General features: G+C 36.1%; 1 pseudogene; it reads right to left on the reverse strand.

The window, feature by feature from the left end:
- Window positions 1-1615: 1615 nt before the first annotated feature.
- On the reverse strand, window positions 1616-21285 carry LOC127162753 (interferon-induced very large GTPase 1-like; annotated as a pseudogene).
- Between the last annotated feature and the right edge of the window lie 467 nt (window positions 21286-21752).

Consider the following 21752-nt stretch of genomic DNA (forward strand, 5'->3'; position numbering starts at 1 on the left):
TACTTTTTTATTCACTTATAAAGTTACTGAGCCACTCTCTCTCTCTCTCTCTCTCTCTCTCTTTTTAAATACCATTTAATTTTGTAGTCGTGTGAATGCCATGCAGACAGAAGTGGAAAGAGATTCATGTTATAAATAACACACTACACAGTTATCATTTTCAGATTTTATAAACTAAAACTGTAGATTTTGTTAATGTAACTAAAGCGAACGGATCACTCAGTTCCACTGAGCAGGTCAAAAATGATTTGTCACAACCTACTGGTTGAAATGTGTAATTCACTGCGGTGTAACTAAATTACACTTTTCTTTTTCAACAGCAGCAGGTGAGTATTTTTTTAGTGAAAAAGAACAAACCATTTAAATCATACTTATGATTTTCGTAATGTGAATTTATTTGTGTAACATGTGTTGAAATTGACATTGAGTAAATGTTGTAAATGTATTGTTGATTGTTATTCAGTGTTATTCTAGGTGCTCATTATCAGTAGAAACCCATGCAGAGGGATTTTATCAGTGTGATATATGTGGTCTGGTTACATCTGTACAATGTCACTGTGTTTGCTGGGAAGATGAGTCTCATAATGTACTATTTATGCTGTTGCATATGGATTTAAAAGGTCAGAGCTTCCTTGTTGTGCACATTATCTACACTGTTTTTCCATCCATATTTAATTGGAGGGCCATTTTAGTTTGAGCCATTTCCTATATTGCTTGTAACTTGCTGCAAGTAATACATAATATAGAGATATCTGTCTTTCCTTGTCAGTTTTGTAAATAAAATACATTGTTGTAATATTATGCTCAGCATTTGCATTCATCTATTTCTTTGATGTTTGATCACGCATGTGCAAGATGTTGCCATCATTTGTGGAGTGATGTATGTCGCAACATAAATCAGATTGACAAGTCTGAGACATTTGATTTCAAAACACTTTGCATGGTTTTATTAATAACACTTATTACTTGGTCTAATTACAAGCACTGTGCTTTAAAAACATCAACCCATGTTTATGTTATGTTCACATGTGTATCATATATTGTTCATAATCTGTCATGAAAATGATTTTGTTGTTGTTCAACACAGAAATTAAGCTGCTTTGATAACTAATACACTGTAATATACATCAAACATTTTATCTTTATTTGTCAGGCATATTTAAGTTCTTACTGATCTGAGGAGAGTTTAAGATATAAGAGCATGATTCTCTATCTTCTCCATTAGAGGTATTGAAACAAACTCTCAGTGGCATCTTTTCTTGAGTATTTTCTCCATTCATCTGGAATTTTACCATTTCCCTCAAATGTTTTATTGTAGAATTTTTCTAGATGTTTCTGGAATCTGCACACAAACCACTTCCAGTAGGGCAGTTCAGAGAGATCAGGGGTGATGCTCCAGTCTGCATAAACTCCTCCTGCTCTTCTGTATTCTCTCCAAGGGAACCTTCCAGATGGTGTAGAACAACGGCGATGACTTGCCACTAAACTTGTGCAAATATCAGCACAGAGATTCTGTGTTTGAGAGAAATAGCATCCAATAATTCCTCTCACTCTGTGGAGAGGAACACTGTGATCTCCATGATGGTTTTCTATGGTGTTGGTGCAGGTGGCTCCACAGAATGGACACTGAACCCAAGAGCACTGACAGAAGTGATCAATCAGAAGCTCACCTGTCCCAAACTTATAGTCCAGCTTTGATGTCACTGTCTCTGTGCTGTATCTACTGCTGATGTCAGACATTTTATCAGGAAGTTCTTTAATAATCACATCTTCTAGGAGTTTGAAATCATGAACATGTTTCACTCCACTGAGGTCTTTTTCAGAGAAGATCAGCTCATCTGAGAGCTGCTGTGTGAAACTCTTCAACCACAAACCAACATCTCCACTGTTCACTTGAACATGTTTAGTAGATTCATGAGCTGCTTTCATGATCTTCTGCTGCAGGAGTTTAATGTAAAACACTGACACTGAACTTATCAGTGATGTACTGACTGACTTCATCTCTGATAAAACTCTTGAAGTGATCTCTGGGAGTTTTAATGTAGTTCATGTATTTTTCAAAATCTTCCTCTTCTGCCAGTGTCTTCAGGATGTGTTTCTCCAGATTTGATCTGTTTCCATTCAGTGATTCACAGTTTGATCTTATTTCATCTGTCAGATCTCTGGCAGTCTTCTTGTAGACACTCTGCTCAATGGGCTCTTTGAGTTTCTGACAGATGATCTCACCAAAATGGCAGCTGATGCAGCTCCATGACAGTATTTCTGGAAAATACTATAGTACTCTTCTCTCTTTCTCTCCAAATAGAGAACAGGATCACTGGCATTTCTAAACTGTCTGTGTTGGTCAGTGATCATCTTGTTTGCTCTCTTAAAGCTGGAATAAACCAAATCCACGAAGAATTCATTCTTGAAAACATATTTCATTTGTCCTTCCTCATGCTTTGTTACTCTCATCTTGATGTAATCTATGATTTGTTGAATGCAGCTGGTGTTGTAGCCCATCTTTAAAATGCGGAATGAATAAATCAAACTGTCTGTCTGCAGAGCAACATCTGTGATTACTGATCTTATTTGAGCTTCATCTTCTTTACAGGGAATAAAATGACCACACATCTCTTTATCTGTTTTTTTAACAGAATATATAAATCCACTCACTCTCTTTAACTGTATGTAATCTGAATAACTAGACACAGTGAACAAATCCCTGCTCTCCTTCCAGTGGTCTACAGGACCACCTTCATAGATGTCACTGAGAATCTTTCTCAGATCTCCCATTATGTCAATGTCTCTGACTGGAGGAGTGTCCTTGATGATCTTCTTCATCCACTGTTGCCAGAACAAATCAAACTCTTCCTTCAGTGTTTCTTCATCATATGCTTTGTCTTTGAGTTTTAAAGCAAGTTCTTTGCTCTTTTTATAGAGAGTATTTTCATGTTGTGCCCTCTGAGCATCAATCTTTTTTTTCAGGTCTTGCTGAAGAAGTATCTCATTTAATTTCCTCTTTGTTTCTCTCACAAGGTTTTCCTGAACATCTTTGATTTTTATATAAAATGATGCTTTAAATTGAATCAGTATATCTTTATCTTTTCCAAAGTATTCTGACATTGAGTTTTTTACTTCTTCACTTGTCTTCTCCAGTTCTCTACAAAGATCAATCTCGCTAATTTCATAAATTGCTTTATTTTTTATTTGGTTGTGTAGTTTGTTCTCAATTTCAATCATAGCACTGCGAAGACTCCAGGACCATTTGCTGTATTCTGTCTCTAGTTTCCTGTAGGCTGAAATCTCCAGTGAATTCCTGAAGCTGAAAACAAATCGTTCATTTAGTAAAGCCTCCCAGAGATCTTTAATATTATCTTTTAAGTCTTTCAGCTTCATTCCATGTGATTTTGAGGCACAAGCCATAATTGTTTCCTTTAGTTCTTGAATATTCTCACAGTAGTTTGGGTTTGGTGGTGCCATGGGTGGGCTGCCCTCCCAGAGCTGAGCAAAATACTTTACATCTTTCTTAACATCAAATCTAATGATATCACAGAAAAATTCTGCATCATAAACTTCCTCTTCAGCAGCGAGTTTTGTTGTCTCATCCAGTTTTTCCTGCAGTCGTCTCCTTCCCTCCATGTTTTTTTCTCCAGCTGTGATGTCTGAAACATTCTGGTGCACAAACACACAGCTGGGATTCAGTCTGACCTTCTTCATCCTCATGAAGGCCTGAACAACAATCTGAAGAATGTCCTGCATCTCAGCAGGATTTTCTCCAAAGACGTTGATCAGTGTCAGATTTGCAAGACCAACAACAAATGTGGCCAATTCATTGTCATGATGTCTTGTTGATCTTCCAGCCAGTTCTAGAGCACGAAGACCCTCTGTATCAACAACCAGAATATAGTCAAAGTTCAAATCTGTTTTCTTCTCATCTGATACTCTGACCAGCTGCATGAAAGCTCCTCTGGTGCACCTGCCAGCACTGACGGCAAACTGGAGTCCAAACATGGCATTGAGCATGGTGGATTTCCCAGAGTTCTGAAGCCCTAAAACTGACAGCACAAAGACTCTCTGGTCTCCCAGTTTCTGTGTGAGTTGATCTAGAACAGCAGAGATCCAGATCACAGGAACATGAGCAGCTTCTCCATCCATCAGCTCCAGTGGAAATCCAGAGATCATCATCTCTGCTGCAAGACTCGGGAGAGGGAAGATGATTCTGAGAGACAATCATTTATAGCTCTTCTGAGTTCTTCAGATACATCTGACTGATTTCTGTCTTTTAGACCAATTTTATATTTTCGTTTCCTTATCTCAGTTACAACAAATTCATCCACAGTAAAAAGACAAATGAGTGGCTTTGAGTCCGTATAGAGTTCTTTGAGTTTTATCATGCTTCTGTCATTTCTGTCCAGTAGTGGTAAGAGTACAACATTGACTGAGGCCATTTCAGTGAGGATCTGCAGCTGTTTCTCATGGCCTCCTGCATCACCGTGTAGATTACAGAAAGCAACACAGTCAGTGAATTTATCATCATTTGTTCCAGAGGGGCAGAACCAGGCGATCTCCACCACTCCATCCATCAGGACTCTGGTTCTGCTGCTGCCTGGACAGTTCCTGTGGAAGAATGTGTTGTGTCTCTCATTGATCAGACTGTTCATCAGCTGAGACTTGGATGAAGATGAAGAGCCAAACCTGAAGAAAAACACCATTGGAGTTTCTGCCTTGTAGATCGGCTGGGTTTGACTGATGATTTCATTGTTGGTGTTTCTCATCTTCCAGCTCTTGTTGATTTGTCTGAATGTCCAGAGAGGAAACTCAATCTGTTGTGTGAATGGATCAGGAACAAGCAGAGGCAGAGCGTACTGACACTGGGACAGTTTAGTCACCATCAGCTGCTTCAGGAAACCATCAGCACAATGAAACACAGCCATCTGAACATCCATCGGGTGAATGAGGTCAGATCGACTTGTTCTGCTCTCTAATAAAGAGATGTTTTTGAAAATATCAAAAATATCACTCTCGTCTTCAGATAAGTCAGTAACTCTTTGCTGCATTTGATCCTGTTCATCTGTCTCTTTAGTTTTAATGTATCTTGCTCTGTAGTCCATCATCAATAGTTTTTGTATGAATGTCCGAATCAGCTCTTCTTCAGAACAGGATTCATGAGACTGTATTGAATATTTGGTTATCTGAAGAACATCTGCAGCGCTCAGTTTATTAATGTGTCTGCCCTCACGATAAAGTCTGTAAAACAAATTATTTATTGAACTTCCTTCAGCTTGTTCATATCGATGTGCTCTGAATCTTGCTGCTGTTCCAATGTTGATTTCTCCCTGTTTAATCACCAAAACAATAATACATTTATGTTGATCTTTGAAAACAATACTGATTTAAATAACTATAATTAATGTGACCTTTTTTAAAATGTTAGAGTAGTTGTAGTGCATCAGATTATTATTATAAATGTGATGTTTTACTAGTTTAGTGTAGTGTCAGACAATGAAGAACATGAATGAGTTTTCTCTGTGTTTCTTTGAACACTCACCTGTAGTGAATCATCAGTTTTAGAGCCGATTTTCTTCACCTCTTCCTCTTCCATGTTTGCACCTGGTAATGACATTCATCGTAATTTGATAACAGCACCTGTATATCCAGTATTACCAAGGTTATCCAGGATAAACTGAGTATAATTTCACACACTCTTCATCGGTTCATCTATATAAACACTTACAGTCAGGAGGTGGGCTTTTGCTCTTTCTTCTCCTACGAGGAGGATTGTAAGCTGCAGTCTCTGCATGAATCAAAGGGCTTGCATTATATTTGACTCTTTGATCAAACTAATACATACCAACAGAATTCAACATGTTTAAATAATGATTACAAGCCGCAATATTAGTCAAAGAGAAAGCGTGAAATGCTGAGAAATTAGATTTTTTTTTTTTTTTTTTTAAAAGGCATAATCAGTTCAGAGCTTCTCAGTGTTTCCTTAAAAAAAAATAGAAATTATTTTTAACTGCATGTGTTTAAAACTCTGTTGAGATTTCAGTGGATACTACTATAATGTTAATTAATTAAATGAAAATGTACTTGAACAATCATTTCAAAACTAAAAACTCATTATTCCATGAATTTCACCTCTCATCTCTGCTGGACATGTTGATATTGAGTTTTCTCCTCCGTCTCTATCTTTAGTCTTCAGCTGATCATCTTTCTCTGACTGCTGGCGACTGTCTGTTCATTGTTCTGTAAGACATTCATCACAGTCCCGAGACTCTGTTCATTTCATATGGAGCTTTGCATCCGCTGTGAGTCACAGGTTTTCATTTTAGATCAAACTTGAGGTAAACTGTGGGAAGGTGGTGAGTGACTCACTTTAGGGGTGTAAAACATGTATTTTATTATGAATAAATAATAATGTGTTCTATTATAATAAAGTCTGGGGTTAATCTCAACCAAACCATCACTAATTCAAATAGGGGTTAGCGGGGACGAAAGTAACGTGGGACGAAAGTAACAAAGCTATTTTCTTAGAGCCTGGACTATATTTGCTTCCCAAGCTATGAGAGCATATTCAACACACAACTCTTAACGGCACTGAGAAATATCACATGATTTTGTCATTGTTTCGCGCGGTTACGTCCGGAAAGCAGTTTTCGAATACAATAAGTAAATTTAATGAAACTGGTAAATGTTTTTCAAATTAGTTGTGTTGTGTTTCTCGTTTCATGTGTCACAGTAATGATCAATCTACATGTTATTTAGTGCTGTAATACATCCTGAAATTTGGCTTTTCAGAGTTTTTTTAGTATAGAAGTATATTGGATTTAAATATCAGGAGTTACTGTCGGGACAAAAGTAACAATTTTAACATTTCTGTCAGGAACATCAGTCTCAGGGCTGTTGCTTCATCGCATTTACCTTAGTCATATTTAGGTTTTAGCCATACCTTAGGTTTTCCACCTCTACCTATGAATCTGCAGTGTTTCCAGATGTTTTTATGCACATTTTGAATTTATGCATACAAACAACTGGATGGAAACATGAATAGGCCTACTGTTACATTATGTTGAGAATTTATATTATGCTAAATTAATAAAATTTTCATATTGTTCATTCTGTTAAAAAAATGTTTTATAATAAATAAATAAATAAATAAATAATTCAAGTTTGTACACTCAGGTTTTAAAATATTTGATGAAACTTACATTTAAAAGGAAAATGTAATATTTTTTTGCAAAGATTAAGGACAAAATATGTTTGCAGTTACATATTAACAAGGTCATAGTCATGTATATTTAATAAAAACAAGAGTAACACAAAAAATCTAGCTTGTATTGCTGTGTTTCTTTTGACCCACCTGTGTGTTACTTTCATCACAACCAACGGGGTTGAAAGTAACAATGTGCTACTTATGTTCAAACTGAAATTACACTTTCTACGTTTGTACAAAATACCACCTGGTATTAATAGACCACACTTCTGAGTTATAGGCCACAACAAAATATGTCTGTCTACAACTTTATAAATTATTTTTTTTTCTGAAAAATCTCTCCCCTAGCTGATGAAATAACCTGTTCAGCAAAACTGAGAACTAATAATCAATCATTTATCAGTCAATCAATTATAATCAATTTATAGTTTGGGGGAAACTAAAACTTAACATTGAATAAGTAAGGTTTTTATAACATATATAAACATTACTGTGACTGTGAAGCAACATCACTTTTTAATACAGAAATAACTAACGCACTTTCCATGCAAAGTAAAAACACAATAAAACAACACATTTGTTCCTCAATTCTGAGAAATAATAAACTGTACAAATATTAACCATACTTTGCTTGTCTTGCTGCAGTAGCCTTCATTTTAAACAGTTAATTATCCTTAGTTGTGATACAAAAATATTGTTTGTGGTCTGGATGTGTACTTCTCCATCACACAATCATATTGGATAATAAGGTAAATAAGCTGCTCTAGATGTAAAATATAAGAACAGTTTAAGAAATCTAACAACAACTCAGTTAAACTGTGTCAGAAAAATCTTGATAATGTCAGATAACTTTGATAAAAAGGTGAGCAGCAAAACATGGTTAGGTCAAAGTGTTAATTCACTAATTTTTGGTCCCAAATTATTATAAATGTTACTGGTAGTTCACTGTATGAAGAATTTTTGGGTATAATGCGTCACAGTTTACTTTATTTAGCTGTTACTTATGTAAATTAACTATAGTGTCTTGCACCCACTAGTAAAAAAAAAAAAAGTAAATAAAATCTAAAATTATCTCTGGTGTCTGAAAAATGTTTGGATGACTGTAATTGTACATGCAGAAAACATAATATAAACTAAACACACCACAACAGCCAACATTTCTGCTGAACACAGTGTTTAACACACAGATTTGGTTTGGTTCTGTGACTAAAGATGAAAGTGAAACTCACTTTCTTCTTCTGAAACTCATGTTACTCCAGCTTGTACAATTATTAAACACTTTTATAATCTAAACTCTTTTTTATTGTTACACCTCACATTTACTTTTCACATAACAAACATAAAGAGAGTATTTATAATTAAGTAATATACCTGCATTTCGAGGTTTCATCATGCTTAGACGTTTCTTCCCTGTTGCCAACATGCGAGCAGCTGAAGATTGTGGGTGGAGTCGGTCACTTTACAAAGAAAACTAACCTGTTTCTGTCTGTCTTGTCTGACAACTAATACAGGTAAAAGTAAAAAAAACTGCAGCAGCAACTGACCTAAATTATCACTGAATAATAAAATAATGAAACATAAAGCAGTGTTACTCATTATGTGTTACTCATTGTTACTCATCACAAAATCATATACATTAAATAATATACAAAATCATATACTGAAGAGTCATACAAAACATGTAGTTCTGTGGGTAAAAACTGAAAGCACCTACATGACAATCCATACTTTGCCCAAGAGTAAAAAAAGAGAAGCATAAGCAAAACCTGGTGTGAGGAACTCCAAATAACCACTTTTTAAACAAGTGTATGAATCATTTTAACATGACAGAAAATGGAGTAACATTTCTAAAAGTCTAAATGAAAATGTTAACTCATTAATTAAAACAGTTGAACAAATTGTAGAGTCAGTCTGTTGGTTAATCGTCTTAAGTTGTAATTCAAAAATATATTTTAAGTAAACACTTTTGAGTTTGGACATAAAGTTCCTCATTTATACACACTAATATAATATGTAAATAAGCTTGAACCATATAAAACTGCTCCTTGATACAACAACTGAACAAATAAGAAAACAGTTCAAGAAATCATAAAACTTTTATCTCAACATGCACAACTTGTGCAGCCATTTTAAATACATACATCTGTGGAGTTTACAAATATGGCATACAACAGTATGTAGCATTGTGCAAGCAAGTGGTTTTGGTCACAATTTAGGGACCATTTCTCAGTAATAAGTAACTATTAACAATGACTTCTACTTCAAACTCCTTATTTACTGTTTATTAATAGTAAGTAAGGTAGTTGTTAAGTTTAGGTATGAGGTAGGATTGCTTTTGCCTAGCAAATAAATTATATGAATAATTCTAATGACCCAGATGAATACCCAGATAAATGCTTTTCAGTGTGTCTGGAGTAAATCTGGATCTGATTAACTGTTTTTCTTTTTATTCTGTTCACACAGCAATCAAATTCAGGAAAAGGGAACATTAATAAACTGCCTGCAATTGACCTTGAAAGCTTGCATTTAATATATTTTTAAACTAAGTATATAATGTTAAAGTGACATAATATGTTTATTATTATTATTTCCGTTAAATAAATGACATCCATTTGGAAAATTCTCATTGGGTGGGCCCCAGCTGAAAGCCCACCCGTAGCCTAGCCACTGCATGGTATAAATCACTATAGAGGTAAAGGTGATGCATTTGATTTGATGAACACAAGTGAACACAGCCTCTGCATGGGTGCCGCTGAAACATTTGCTTGGGAAATTGTCAGAAATGCTCTTCTAGAAGTGCCGGATGGCCCTCTGCCGGGTCTTTTCATCAGCGGCGGCAGGCAGCTGAACTTCTTGCTTCGGCTTCTTTAGCGAATAGATGATCCACGTCACTGCAGAAGAAGATTCTGATTAAATGGCTTATATTGAGGTTGGCTTCACCCCTTCTGGTGGGCTAAAGCGCCACTGGTTTACACACTGCGGTTACACAAACGTGAACAAATCAGGCTTCAGTACAGGGAAAAAAGGGCATTACCCATACACAAATTGATAGAACGTTCGAAAGGGAAACACCAGATAAATTTTACAAACATGTATTTTTGTAGAGGTTATTTTATATAAACACCACATATGCTTTTAATGTAAGTAAAACCAAATGCCACATTTTTAATTGGGATTTTAAGTTACAGGTGATGAAAGTTTAAAGATAGGTATTGCAGCAGAAAATACTGCAGGTACACATAGTGTAATCCTTTTTTTATTCACTTATTAAGTTACTGAGTCATAATGTTGAATTCTTATCCACAGCCATATATCTGTGGAATTGGAAAAATATGAAAACAAACTACAGTAAATACACTGTATTAAAATAAAAATTAAAATATTTTCTTTCTTTCTTTTTAAAGACTGATTTTTGGCATTTTTATGTCTTTATTTAGATAAGAGTGTAGTTTGACAGGAAGCGAAGTGGGTGGAATCGGGAAAGGTCCACAAGCCAGGATTTGAACTCAGGACGCCTGCAGCGCAACAGTGCTATATGTCGGCGCACTAACCATGAGGCTATTGCCGCCAACAGAGTTTAATGTTTTCAACAGTACTTCTACATGCTTGTGCATGTAACGTTCAACTGCCTAAAAAAGAGGTGTATCCTGACTAGTAAACTCTTGTACACACCACAGATTTCTGGAAGTATTCACAAGTAGTTCTGGCTGTATATTTCAAACTCCACCTATTCAGTAAACAATCAAGATTTATGAATGAACCTGATTTATGCAAACAACAATATGCATCTGTACCAATTGTAAAAAGGTATATAGCATTGCACAACATTGTAAATTCATTGTAAATTTGAATTTCTCCCAAAAGACATGAAAGTAAGTAGCTGGTGAACTGGGAGAGGAATAGATTAAACTTCATAGTTACCTACGCAATGTGTATTTTATTTGAATATATCAATATGATAAAAGTATCAATGTTGCCATTTCTATAGACAATCAGTGTGTATTTTACAAACTATAAAGGAATTTTTGCTAGCACTTATGTGTTTTTAATGTCTGAAACCTAAAATAAACATTATGTGGTTGAAAACAATGAAAAATTGTGATACATGCTGAGTGTCTCTGTTTTAGTGTCAGCCAATGCACAAAAGACATTTGTGAATTTAGCAGTTAATCAACGTTCTAATCACATCGGTAACTGTACACAACAAAAGGTTAATTATAATAGTAGCTTGTATTTTGTCATAAGCCTAAAATGTAACCTGAAATACACATGAATATAGGTCTGGCTAGGTCTGGCTATAATGCAGCCTGTATTCATTTTAAATGTGTGTAAATTTATTGGGGTATGTAAACCAGTCTTGGATGCCAAGTCATATGGGTCTATGCACACTGCCCTTTACTAGTATTGGAACCCTTGGAATATGAGCAAAGGTGGCTGTGAAAATAAATCTGCATTGTTTATCTTTTCGATCTTTCATTCATTATATTCACAAAATTCTACACTTCCATTGAAGTGAAACAATTAAAAGTGGGGGGAATAAAATAAATGCTTTCCTCCAATGCATGTTGGTCACAATTATTGGCACCCCTAGAAATTCTTATGTTTTAGGACATCAGGGTGACTAGATGCATGACATTATCCAGTCATGACTTCCTGTTACTGTTCTTTAAACTCATCAGGCATTATAGAAGAACACTCCTAGCTGTTATCTTGGGAAAAGGATGTTGCAACAGTTTGGTGCCAATATTTGTGGCCAACGTGAACTACAGAAAAACATTTATTTCATAATGTGACAATAAATTTGTTTTTTGTTTTTTTTATGAAAGATCAAAAGGATAAACATATTTGCCAAGGGTGCCAATATTAGTGGAGGGTACTCTATCTTTGTCAAGATGCCAGAGCTTGGGGTTTAGATTCAGTTTCTTCTAGTAAGGTTTTAATCTATTATTACATCTTGTCTACACTTTCTTTGTTAAAAGGATTTGTGAGCGGGCAGAACTCAGCACTGAACAAAACTCCAGTGTTTTCAGCAGTTCTGACTGAATTCTAAGTTAATTATTAGTCAAGTTGATATTCTGATCATATTTTTTTCCCAAGCACATTTTACCAATTCTAAACCACATCAATCGCAATAACTACTATTAATTTTGTATTCTGTCATTTAAATGGAGGCTGGAAAAGCAGTGTCAGCACTTTAGAATAAGCATCACATATTCACTATTAATTAAGAATCTTCCCTCAACTCCTCATTTGCTGCTTATTAATGCTTAGTAATTTAGTTGTTTCGTTTATTGAGAATTGGTCCTTAAAATAAAGTGCGATATAAAGCACACAACAAGAATAACAATCCAAAAGGCGTTTAATATAAATCCAAAGGAGAATGGGTAATCTAATACACTACATAGACAGAATTCAACAACAATAACCAGCAGGGACTGAACAGAAATGGGGAGTACTTACACCAAACAAAAGAGGGACTAATGGCTTTATAGCAAGAACACAGGAGAAGAGAATTAACAGCACCAGGACAGCACAGGAAACTAGGTCAATGAAATTAACCAAGGCAGGAGAACAGAAACAAACAAAAGTCCATAACCGTGACAGATACACAATGATTGACTAGTAATGATTGACTGCATCAAATAATACATTACGTTATAATTCATATGGTGAACATTTCTAAACTCTCTGTTTGCACTGTGTCTATGATTGTGTCTTCACTCTCATAGAACAAAATCACTGTCACTAAGAGTCCAATAAAAGCCAATGAGACGATTTATTTATTTATTTATTTACATATTGTACCATCATTACTACTGCAGCATGTACTTCCCATACTTTGCATGTCTGTGAATTAGGATTGAGATAAAGTTTTCACTTGAGATTCTACTAACATTTACTTGAGTTCACATCCTCTCTGGCCCTGTTCCAAATGGCACCCTAAACCCTCACGGTCTTCCTCTAAGTCCACACTTTCATGATGTAATGCCGCTTTGACTGTTGGGTAGAAGCCTGCTGCAGAGCTCGCACCAGTGCGGGCTCGGCAGAAGCACGTATCAAGGGCGCATAACAGCCGCAAAGGGGGCTTGAGCACCCTCTGAGCGCTAAAATGACAAATGGGACACCCTAAGTACATTCCTGTTGTGGACTTAACGGACACGCACACATGGTGGCCATTGTAAGTCTGTAAGACCGCAAGTGCACATTAGATGTTCCATTTGGGACAGGGCCTCTGTTGCAGTCCAGGACATTCAGCAGGTCCCATCTTCCATCTTTTAAAATCGTAAGAATGTTATATTACATTTGTCTTTTGTCTGTTCAGGGTTCAGGATAAGATGTCCCAGTAAAATTAACTGAATTTAATTAAAATTGAATGTAGTCCAGTAGTTCCAGCAAACAACTATGACAGCTTAAACTTATCAGTGCTGGCAAGTGACCACGGTATAAGTAGGATAATCCATGACCAGGTGTGCATATAATGATTTAAAATGTTTTGCACCAAATAATGCTTTTTCCCCTCCAAAAAGAGGTATTATCCTTTAAAAAAAAAAAAAAAAAAAAAAAAAAAAATGCTGTAAAGAACAGTACACTTTAAGATGGAATGCTGCCTTTCAACCTGTTGTATCCAACGCATTCTAAGTTAGAGTCTATGTGATATATAATGGAAACCTGTTTCATTCTGTCATCTATTGTGAATCAAGGGAAGATGAATCTCATTACATGGGAGGCTTCATTTAGATGAATTTATCCAAACACTCAATAGCATCCTTCATTTCATATTGTTTCCATTCATTTGGTATTCTACCCTTCCCCTCAAATGTTTTATTGTAGTATTTTTCTAGATCTTTCTGGAATCTGCACACAAACCACTTCCAGTAGGGCAGTTCAGAGAAGTCAGGTGTGATGCTCCAATTAGCATATTTTTCCCCTGCACTTCTGTACTCTCTCCACAGGACTGTATTTTCTGACTCATTGGGATAAAAGGATAGATCAGTTGCTACTGCTGATTTGCAGGTGTTAATTGACAAATTTGTTGTTCCTCTATAAAACCACCCATTAACTCCACTAACACCATGCAAAGAAACACTGTGATCTCCATCATGATTTTCTATGGTGTTGGTGCAGATGGCTTTACAAAATGGACACTGATCCCAACAGCACTGACAGAAGTGATCAGTCAGAAGCTCATCTGGTCTGAACTTATAGTCCAGCTTTACCGGAAATGTCTTTGTGCTGAAACTGCTGCTGATGTCAGACATTATAGCATTAAGTTCTTGTCTTATTACATCTTCTAGGTGTTTGAAATTATTAACATAATCATGTTTCACTCCACTGAGGTCTTTTTCAGAGAAGATCAGCTCATCTGAGAGCTGCTTTATGAAACTCTTCAACCACAAACCAACATCTCCACTGTTCTCTTGAACATGTTCAGTAGATTCATGAGCTGCTTTCATGATCTTCTGCTGCAGGAGTTCAATGTTTTCCTTCATCTTGGGTAAAACACTGACACTGAACGTGTGAGCAATGTACCAGCTGACTTCATCTCTGATGAAACTCTTGAAGTGATCTCTGGGATTATGAATGTAGTTCATGTATTTGTCAAAATCCTCCTCTTCTGCCAGTGTCTTCAGGATGTGTTTCTCCAGATTTGATCTGTTTCCATTCAGTGATTCACAGTTTTTTCTCATTTCATCTGTCAGATCTCTGGCAGTCTTCTTGTAGACACTCTGCTCAATGGGCTCTTTAAGTTTCTGACAGATGATCTCACCAAAAATTGCCTCTGATGATGCTCCATGACAGTATTTCAGGAAAATACTATAGTACTGTTCTGTCTTCCTCTCTAAATAGTGAACTGGATCATTGGCTTCCTTGAACAGTCTGTGTTGGTCAGTGATCATCTTGTTTGGCTCTCATACAGATGGAATAAACTAAATCCATACTAGAATTTTTTTTTGAACACATATTTTTCTGATCCTTTCTGATGCTCTGTTACTTTTGCCCTTATGTGACCTATGAGTTGATTAAAGTAGCTGATGTTGTAGCCCATTTTTGAAATGTTAAAAGAAACAATAAATCTGTCTGTCTGATGAGCAAATTCAGTAACTAATGATCTTATTTGGGATTCATCTTCTTTAGAGAGAGAATAACCAGCACCTGCTAATCCATGGGATTTATTTATCTTTACATAACCTGAATAACTGGCACAGTGAAAATATCCCTGCTCACCCTCCAGTGACTTACAGGAGCAGTTTTAGAGATTTCAATGAGGATTTTTTTTACATCCCTCATTATGTCAATGTCTTTGATTGCAGGAGTGTCTCTGATGATCCTTTTCACATTCTGTTCCCAAAACAAATTAAACTCTTTCTTCAGTGTTTCTTCCTCCTTTGCTTTGTCTTTGAGTTTTAAGGCAAGTTCTTTGCTTTTTCTATAGAGAGTGTTTTCATGATGTGTCCTTTTTTCAGTCTGTTTCTTTAGGTCTCTCTGATTATGAATTTCATTTAATTTCCTATTTGTTTCTCTCACAATGTTTTCCTGAAGCACTTTGATTTTGATTTCAAATGATGTTTTCCACTGAATCAGTATATTTGCCTCTTTGTCTTTCTCAAAGAATTCTGACATTGATCTTTTCACTTCTTCACTTGTCTTCTTAAGTTCACTTTGAAGATCAGTTTCCTCAACCTCATGAATTACTTCATTTTCTATTTTGTTATGTAGTTTGTTCTCAATTTCCATCATGGCTCTGCGAAGACTCCAGGACCACTTGCCGTATTCGGTCTCCACTTTCCTGAATGCTGTGACCTTTTGGATTTTAAAGCAACACAAATCACTAAATAACTTTAATGGTCAGAATTTGACAAGTTTTGGTGGTATATTATTTCTAACAGAAGAAACATGAACAAACAAGTGAAATAAACACTCACCTGATTTGAATCATAAGTTTCAGAGCAGATCTTTATCTCTTTACTCCTGAGTTTGGCCCTTTCATTCTTTCTATCTTTGTCATGATCCTGTCTTTCTTCCTCCATCATCATCTTCATTCTCTTTTTCTCTTCTTCTAGTTTGTTGATCACTTCTTCTCTTTCTCTGACTTTCTCCATCAGATTCTTCTTCTCCTGTTCTTGTTTTTCTCTTTCCATCTGTCTGAACATCTTACATGAGTAAAAACTCCCTCTGTTTGCTTTCACCATGTTGTCTATCTTCTCCAGTAGATCAAACACCTGTGTTCGGTCTTCAGTCTGATTATTATTGAACACATGGTATCTGTTTCCACATGTTTCAATCAGCTTCATCAAATGAGATCCAGGTTTTCCCAAAAACTGTTCAATTGTTTTCTTCTTCAGATCATCTCCTCTTGTAAAGAGCACCATAGTGTACATTAATGAATTTTCACCAAATGTCTCTTGGATGATGTTCACTGATGTTTCCTCTTCTTTAGTGAATCGTTGTCCTAAATTGAGCACAATGATGAACACATGTGGTCCAGGCAGGATCATGGAGATGCAGTTGCTGATTTCTCTCTGAATTTCCTCATTAGTAAGTTCAGTATCAAACAGTCCTGGAGTGTCGATAACTGTAATATGACGGCCGTTGATTTCTGATGATTCTTCTCTGACTTTCTTTAGTAATTGACTCGTGAGATGTTTCTGCTAGAAATGCTTCTCTTCCTAAGATGGTGTTTCCAGTTGCACTTTTCCCAACTCCAGTTTTTCCCAGAAGTACAATCCTCAGAGCTTCTCGACTCTCTGTTAAACCTGTAAAAGGACATGCATAAATCTTAAGACCTGTTTAAACAAGAAGAAAAAATAAAAAATAAAAAATAAAAAAACTTCTCCTAAGACCTGCCTTTCCAAAATCAGTTGGAAAAATGGGTTCCTAATTCAGGCTGATTTGATTAGGTGTGTTGAAACTAAACTTTGTAGGCAGGGGTGTAAAGTATTTGAGTAAATGTAATTTATTACTGTACTTGAGCATCATTTCAAATACTCTGTATTTTACTGAGTATCTAAGTGTATCTCCACTACATTTGAAATGAGTGTTGTAATTACACATTACATCTTGCAAGGCACCTAGCTTTTTCTGCAGCAGTTTATTTCTGCTACAATAGATGTGATATCGCCAACTACAGGGCACCGAAGGTATTACATCTTGTGCTCTTTTCCCTTACTGACCCAAACTTATCGACAACGCTTTTACGTGAATGTGAGTTTCTTAACAAGATATGAATCACAGGTATTTTATATATGAGATAAGGACATGACTGCAGCCAGCAATAAGGCCAAAACCAGCACATCCAGTGCAAGAAGGCTTTGACTTTTTAATGTTACTTAACATTATTTTATTTATCCGTTATACTAAAGGGAACTTTTTGGAGGATATTGTTTTAATTTATTTATTTGCAATTTCCAGGTGTTCAGTTTTATGTTGGTTTTAGAAAATAATTGTGATAGCTCTCACAAATCAACTCTTCCTTGTTTTTGTTACATGTTCTCTGTCTTGGACTTTTATGTCACTTCCTGTCTCCCATGGTGTTTGTAGCCCATTTGTTCATTGGTTCCCCTACATTTGTCTGCCCAGGTGTGTTATCCTGTTAAGCTTGTTAGCCCTCTGATATATAGCCCTAATGTTTTTTTAGTTCCTTGTGAGTTGTTAAATATAATGGCTGTCTGTTTGCCCAATGGTTCATATTGTTCTTTGTTCCCTTTGGTTTTTCAGGCTTATTTTAAAAAGTCTCTTTTACTCTGTTGTAACTGATCGTTGTATGACATTAAAGTAATCGATCATTGTATGCTTTTCTTATTAAGAGCAATTTGAAAGCATAGGGAGTCGTCTGCTCTGCTCTCTATATGGGCCTGTTACACCTAGTCACTTCATGCATTTTTTCTGATCAAATAGTGACCCGATCATGAAAAGACCAGGTATAAATGCCATCCAAAACACTTTCGAGACGCATTTAAATCTGATCGCTCAAACCACCTCAGGAGGTGGTCTGGGCCACATTCCAGATGAAACTGGAAATGCGTCTGGTTGTTGAAACCACATATGCAAATTTTACTCCTTCCAAAATATTAAAATAATAAATGTGTGAGAGCGTTTTATAGCATGAAGTGACCATGGGCGTGTTTCCTGTACAACGTAATTCGCTGATTAACCTCCACAGTATGATGTATTGTTGTGGAAACAAAATAGCTAGTCATGACTGTTTTCCCGAACACGGTTGCATCTCCGTAGTTTGAACCACATTAGTTCAACAATGTAGGGCCATTGTTATTGACGTCACCGAGTAATAACTTATGTTACTTAGCTGATTAGAGATCTCTAAAATGCAGCTATATTGAACATGGTACCTGAGGACTAATTTACTATTTTTGTTCCCTGTCATTTCGCTTTATTTGATGTTTGAGTCATCAAATGTCATACTCCGGGGTTCCCTTAGGCATTTATGCTCATGCACTATTTAAAAGACGGCATTTGCAGAGGAGGCTTAAAATACATAGATTAAAATGCATTTTATTTAGACAGAAAAATAGTGACATAGTGTCAAAAAAAAAGCTATTTGCACTTAGTTTAAAAATCCTGCTATTTTAACATAGTGTCAAAATGATCCAAAGCTATTTGCACTCAGTTTAAATAGCATCTATTGCTATTTGCACTTAGTGTAAATAACCCCCTAGCAAAGAATACTTTTCGAAAATGCATTAAGCCCTGTTCACACTACAAGCGACATGCAGCGACAAAGTGAAATTTAAATGGAGAGCTGGCGATTTCTGGTGAAAAGAGCGGCAGCAAGCTACATCGACCGTTGGCAACCGGATGGGGGGTGTCAAGTGATGCAATACAGTTCAGAATCCCTCAACTTTATGCAAATGAAGAGTGACTATCGGGAGTGACAGCCAATAGGAAAGAAGACGGTAGAGCTCATGTGATCATTCTCCTCTCAGCCATAGATAAACATATGCAATGGAAATAAGTAAGCTCTGCTTCTCATTCGTTTTTGTTTGTAAGTACAGATTTAATTTATATTTATATTATATTTAGTCTTTTGCCTCCAAAATGTTTGTATTTAGTGACAAGAAACCTGATTTGCCATCAAGGCAATCAGCCTTCATTAGAGCACTGTAATGTTTTCTGCCTTCAGTTGCAGCCTTTGAAGGATGTAACCCCTAAAATAGGAAACAGTTATTGACCTTTTGGTCATTACCTTGAGATTGAATGTCTGTCTGTAGTGAGTGGAATTTCTTTAAAATCTCCTCAAGTTTTTTTTTCATGTGTGCTTCCCAAAATGTTTCTGTGGAGAAAAAGCCTCCTCTGTTTTCTTCCAGCATCTGTTCAATCTTCTCCATCAGTGTGGACACTTGTGTTTTGGGACCAAAAAAAAGATGTCGGCCTCCAAAACTCTCAATGACAGACTGTGTTTGTTTATTTAGTTCTGCTGTCTGATGCTCTGAATTCTGCATTATGAGGATCAAAATGTGTTTGTTGATGCTTAAGCTAAATATCCTGTGGATCTTCTCCACTTCGGCTTTGTCTTCATCAGTCAGTGGAGCGTCAGGAATAATAAGGAGAAAAACATGAACCCCAGGATGACAGCGAGACACACAACGCAGAGTCTGACACATCATTTCCTCCTCTGAGAGCCGAGTCAGAGCTGGAAGCTCCACCAGACTGATCTGACGTCCATGAAGCTCCACGTCTGATCTTCTGTCTGTCTGCTGCAGGATCTGCTCTGATATGGAAGGATTTTAATGTCCCATCAGTCCCACACACAACCAGATTCAACTTAACACCCTCTGAAACTGATAAAAGAACAATAAAATAGTTTTATTATAGTTTCTTTGTCACAACAAAATGTCATGACAAATATTGTTACACTCACATATTTCTGTCGGCTGCAGAATCATTGAAAAGTTTTGTAGACCTTCACAATCCAGGTGATGTCTATCATTCATTTCCACAATGTCCTCAAACATCTGCAGAAGATCATCAGGAGAGCTGCTTCTCTGAAGACTGAAGTGTCTGTTTGCACATTTCTGAATGATTTTCTGTAGGATGTCATTGGTTTCATTGGTTCTTGTGTGCTGATCACCATGGTGTGCTGATAAACCCGCTCAGAGAAAGAGTTCAGCACCTTCTCCACACACTTTGATCTTCTGTTGAACACTGATCATGTCTGAGGAGCAGAACAATCAAATGAGGTCCTGGATCAGACAGATACACTGTCTGTGTGATCTGATGATCTGAGATATTTGTCTGGAGCAGCTGAGGACTGTTGATGATGGTCACATGTCTGTCCTTCAGTCTTCCTCCGACTCTTTCTACAATATCTGGAGAAGCTTCACTGTCAAACGCTGCACGTCCTAATATGAAGTTTCCCACGCCACTGTTTTCTGACACACTGCTCCCCAGCAGGACAAGCCTCACTGCAAAGAAAGAAATTACACATTCAGTCCTCACATCATACAGTAACACGTGATATGTAACATTATAATGACAAGATCTTGGTCTTAATGTAATATCATGGTGTTTGAACAAACAAAAAAAAGGAACATTTTAAGGATGTTTTTTCTTTTTTTTGAACATGATAAACTGAGCATAATTTCCATGCACTCTTCATCATTTCAAGGTTTTTTTTTTTTTCATCTATATAAAGACTTACAGTCAGGAGGTGGGTCTTTACTGCCTCTTCTAGTGCAAGGAAGATTGTGAGCAACAGTTTCTGTATAAAACAAAAGTGTTAAAAAGTACCAACAGAAATTTTTTTTTTTTTTTTTTTGAATGATTCTTTCAAACAACAATAACGGTGAAAGTCTGTGATGCTGAGAAATTAGATTTTAAAATTATAATCATTTAAGAGTTTTACTAATTTATCTTTACAAAGTATGTGTAAAAATCCACAATGAAAATTCCTTGGATGTTGGGGTAATGTCTCTCATGCTTATCATTTGAAATTCACACTTCTTCTGCACTTGTTATGAATTACTTATAATAAACTGTAATTCTCTTGACAAGATTAAATGAAATGTTCTTAAACAGTCATTTGAAATTCTGATCTGTCTGTGATTCTCACCACTGGTGCCAGCAGTTGCCATGTTTAGATTTTGTTTTCTCCTTTGTCTCTTCCTTTAGTGTTCAGCTGATCAACTTCTCTGACTCCTGATGTCTGTCAGTTCATTGTCCTGTAAGAGATTAATCACAATCTTAAGAATCTCTATGAATCTATGAAGTTTGATTCCCATTGGACAAGTCAAATCAAACATTCAGCTTGAATCCACTGTAAGTCATTTTAGATAAAACCAGTCAAATCGTAAACTGAAAAATGGGAGAGTGGTGAGAGAGTTGTCTTACCAGTGTAAAACATATATTTTGATGCATAAATACAGTTTGCATAAAACAGTTTGCAGATAGTTAATCCTCTGACTATTTCTCTTAAAAAAAAAAAAAAAAAAAAAAGAAAAAAAAAAAAAAATAGGATTAGGATTTTTACTGTGTTGCTGGTCTCCCCCACATTCTGAATCCACTGAACATTCCTCAGCTCTGAGAAATCATAAACTGTACA

This window comes from Labeo rohita, chromosome 3 (assembly GCF_022985175.1).
Source record: "Labeo rohita strain BAU-BD-2019 chromosome 3, IGBB_LRoh.1.0, whole genome shotgun sequence".
In the NCBI taxonomy this organism is placed as follows: domain Eukaryota; kingdom Metazoa; phylum Chordata; class Actinopteri; order Cypriniformes; family Cyprinidae; genus Labeo; species Labeo rohita.